The sequence below is a fragment of the Sinocyclocheilus grahami genome, unplaced genomic scaffold, assembly GCF_001515645.1.
Source record: "Sinocyclocheilus grahami isolate Dianchi unplaced genomic scaffold, SAMN03320097.WGS_v1.1 scaffold1097.1, whole genome shotgun sequence".
Taxonomy (NCBI): domain Eukaryota; kingdom Metazoa; phylum Chordata; class Actinopteri; order Cypriniformes; family Cyprinidae; genus Sinocyclocheilus; species Sinocyclocheilus grahami.
The window spans coordinates 139056-143890 of record NW_015506276.1 but is presented as its reverse complement, the minus strand read 5'-3'; positions in this window follow the sequence as shown (position 1 = coordinate 143890).

Genomic DNA, 4835 nt, shown 5'->3' with positions numbered 1-4835 from the left:
TGGGGCAAAAGAGGGGAGGGGGGGCAAGGTCGGGAGGGAGTTCAGCTTCCTGACAGCCTGATGGATGAAGCTGTCCTTCAGTCTGCTGGTCCTGGCCTGGAGACTCCGCAGTCTCCTCCCTGATGGCAGCAGACTGAAGAAGCTGTGTGTCGGGTGGGTGGGATCACCTGCAATGCAGAGGGCTTTGCGGGTGAGACGGGTGTTGTAAATGTCCTGAAGGGAGGGGAGAGAGGCACCAACGATCTTCTCAGCTGCTCTCACTATGCGTTGAAGTGTCTTGCGGCAGGACGCGTTGCAGGCGCCGTACCACACAGTGATGCAGCTGGTCAGGATGCTCTCGATGGTGCCTCTGTAGAAGGTGCACATGATGGGGGCCGGGGCTCTGGCTCTTCTCAGTTTGCGGAGGAAGTAGAGACGCTGCTGTGCTTTCTTGGCCAGTGCTGCGGCGTTGTCAGTCCAGGAGAGATCCTCTGTGATGTGCACACCAAACTATAACCCAAAAGGAGTGCCCTCTGATGGCTGTTATGGGCACTCCAGCAGATGGCTGTGACAAATTGCCCCTGCACAATTAAACAATGCATTACGGCTGTCACGATTAAAATGACATGTGCAAATGAATGAAAAGTATTCATTCACACTGCATCAGATTGTTTTTTACGTGCTGTTTTTTTTGCAGCGTTGAGTCTTACAACCAATCACACGCATTTCTGTTGAACTTAGGAATGCATTGGCCAATCAGAGGTGCCTAGATTAGTCCGCGCTGAAAAGGCTGTAGCTGTGAGTGTGCATGCTTGTGAATTCCCTCATCGTAAACAACCAGAGGTGGACGAAGTACACAAATTAAGTACAAAAAGTAAAAGTACAGATGCCCTAATAAAATATTACTCCTGTACTTTATTTGGGTAAAAGTACAAAAGTACTTGATTTTTTATGTACTTAAACATTAAGATAACAGGACATAATGACTACAGACCTGTGGCCCTAACGTCTGTGGTCATGAAGACATTTGAGAGGTTGGTGTTGGCTTATCTGAAGGACATTACTGGACCCTTACTTGACACCCTGCAGTTTGCTTACCGAGCAAACAGGTCCGTGGATGATGCAGTCAACATGGGACTGCACTTCATCCTGCAGCATCTGGACAAAACAGGGACTTATGTGAGGATCCTGTTTGTGGACTTTAGCTCCGATTTCAACACCATCATCCAAACAATCCTCCAGACCAAACTAACCCAGCTCTCTGTCCCTAGCTCTATCTGTCAATGGATCACCAGCTTTCTGACAGATAGGCAACAGCTAGTGAGAATTGGTAAATTCACATCCAACAACCGCACCACCAGCACTGGCACCCCTCAGGGTTGCGTCCTCTCCCCACTGCTCTTCTCCCTCTACACCAATGACTGCACCTCTAAAGACCCCTCTGTCAAGCTCCTGAAGTATGCAGATGACACTACAGTCATCGGTCTCATCAAGGATGGAGACGAGTCTGCTTACAGACAGGAGGTTAAAGAGCTGGCTGTCTGGTGCAGTCTTAACAACTTGGAGCTGAACACCCTCAAAACAGTGGAGATGATCGTGGACTTCAGGAGGAACCCCCCTGCACTCCCCCCACTCACCATCATGGATAGCACTGTAACGACAGTGGAGTCATTCAGGTTCCTGGGCACCACCATCTCTCAGGACCTGAAGTGGGACACTCACATTGACTCCATTGTTAAAAAGGCCCAGCAGAGGTTGTACTTCCTTCGCCAGCTGAGGAAATTCAACCTGCCACAGGAGCTGCTGAAACAGTTCTACTCAGCCGTCATCGAGTCTGTTCTGTGCACTTCAATAACTGTCTGGTTTGGTTCAGCTACAAAATCAGACATCAGAAGACTACAGAGAACGGTTCGGACTGCTGAAAGGATTATTGGTGCCCCCCTGCCTACCCTCCAAGAACTGTATACATCCAGAGTGAGGAAAAGGGCTCAGAAAATCACTCTGGATCCATCACATCCAAGCCATCTCCTTTTTGAACTTTTGCCATCTGGGCGGCATTACAGAGCACCGAATACCAGGACAGCCAGGCACAAGAACAGAACATGTGCTCCCCATGACCCAGTTTCTCCCTCATGTTGATTGTTTATTGATTTCAGGTGTTCCTCGTTGTGTCCCTCGTCTTGTCATGTACGTATATAAAGTGTGTTCTGCCCATTGTTTCCTGTTCGGTATTGTTCGTCTATCCCCTTGTTCTACGTGTGTGTTCCTGCTTGTATTTAGATTAAGAAAGAGTGTTATATGTTAATCCCCTTCGTCTCCGCATTCCTTCATCTCCTTGTCTCCTCCACAGTAGACGCTTGGTGACAGAATACCGAAACTATAACGATGACAGCAGCTGAGGATCAATTGTGGTGCCTGTGGCAGGGTGGTCGGCCTTTGGAGAGATATGTGGGGGAATTCCTCGAGCTCTCCAACTGGGTGAGTTGGCACCAATCCACACTCGGTGTCGGTTTTCTGCTGGGGCTGGACCCTAACCCTGACCCTAACCCTATAGGGATAACTGTTCCGCCATGGGGTCCTGAGTTCCCTACACCGCCATGGCCCCCGGAGCTTCCTGGGTCAGGGTCCGCCATGGGTCCCAGAACGGGTACCGCTCTGGAGGCCTGCCGTCCCAAGTAAGCCTGTCCTGAGGGGCCTCCAGAGCGCCCACCCCCTCTCCCCCTTTTCCTCCCCCACGTGCACCCCATGACCCAGTTTTTCCCTCATGTTGATTGTTTATTGATTTCAGGTGTTCCTCATTGTGTCCCTCATCTTGTCATGTATATAAAGTGTGTTCTGCCCCTTGTTTCCTGTTCGGTATTGTTTGTCTATCCCCTCGTTCTACGTGTGTGTTCCTGCCTGTATTTAGATTAATAAAGAGTGTCACATGTTAATCCCCTTCGTCTCCGCGCTCCTTCGTCTCCTCCACAGTAGACGCTTGGTGACAACTATTATATTATTGAACTGTTCACTATCATTTGATTCACTACTTTTTATTGCGTATTTTATTCTATATTATTCTACACTCATTTTTACATATTGCATTTTCTATTATTATTTGCCATAATAAAACTATTATTATTATATTTTGATTTTATTATTCTACAATTTATACAACATATACTTTTTAATATTACACATTATTTTAGACTATATGACAGCACTGCAACAGTGCATAATGTAGAGAACTCTGTTTAGAGTTTTGCTTTACAATAGCAAACTGAGTTTAAAGCACGTAATGTGCTTGTAGTTTTGCAGACTTTGTCTACAGATTAGGTATATGACTACATGAGTGGGCCTCAAGTACCACTTTTAGTGTCTAAGCAGTTTTAAAAAATTGTAATATGACAATTGTTAGCTAAGAAAACAATGAGCCAAATCTATACATGACAAGTGTAAGCTTCATTTATGGAAGTGAATATATTTGCATGCTTAACTTTTTTTATTTTAACCGCTTCTTTTTGTATGTCTATGGGCTCGTCCAGCCTGAAATACAGGCATTTCCAGGAACTGTCACAGTAACAGGCGCTCTTTCTAAATAAAGGTCATGTTAAAGTTAAATATATAAAGTTAATCATATATGCAAATGATCAAATACATAATTCCCAAAATTATATCTATCAAAACCTATCAAACATTTAAAGAGAGGAAATGTACCATTTTAAGAAAAAAGGCTCAGGTGTCAAAAAAGTTGGTACAGGGCCAACAAAAGCCTGGAAAAGTAAGTGTTACTAAAAAGAAACTGCTGGAGGAACATTTTGCAACTAATTAAGTTGGCAACAGGCCAGAAACATGATCAGGTATAAAAAGAGTATCTTAGGGAGGCCGAGTCTCAGAGGTTTATTAATCTGCAAAAAACTGCATCTACAAATTATGGAACAGTTTCAGAATAATGTTCCTCAACATAAAATCATAAAAAGACTTTTGAATATCTCATCATCTACAGTACATAATATCATCAAAATATTCAGAGAACATGGAGAAATCTCTGTGCGTGAGGGACAAGGACGAAAATCAATACTGGATGCCTATGATCTTCAGGCCCCCAGGTGGCACTGCATAAAAAACAGTCACGATTCTGTAATGGAAATCACTGCATAGACTCAGAAACCCCTCCAGAAATCAGAGTCTGTGAACACAATTCGCCGTGCCATCCACAAAAGCAGATTAATCATGGGCATAATATTATTACTTACCTATAAAGCCCTTAATGGTTTAGCTCCTGTGTACCTAATAGTCTTCTACCACGCTACAATCTCTGCACCAACAAGATGGCGGCGCGTTCACACGCTGCGGCTTCTCTCTCTCCCGACAGAAAGGGGTTTTTTGTCTTGTGAGTCGCAGTGTTTTTGTACGTATTCGTCACGTCTATCTGTCTCTAAGCACGCATACAGTCGTGAGTTTCTGCTCAATGTCGGCAGAACCACATTTTTAGAGTTAAACTCTGCGCACGCCGAAGAGCTGCGGGATCTTGGTCTGCTCCGGAGGCCCACACCATCACCGACCCCCACTACTGCATCTCGCCCACAGCGGAGGCGCCACAAGCGGCGTGAGAGGAAGCAGAAGAGGGGTAAGTGCGGAGGTATCTGGGCTAGGCTAGCGGCTAACCCACACAAGGCAGCTATCCCCACCATCGTACTGGCTAACGTACGCTCTTTGGACAATAAACTGGACTACATCCGACTACTACACTCAACTCAGAGGACTGTAAGAGACTGTTGTGTTTTTGTGTTCACGGAAACATGGCTCAACAACAGCGTTCCGGACTGCGCTATTCATCTCGATCAGCTGACATGCTATCGAGCGGACAGAGCTCG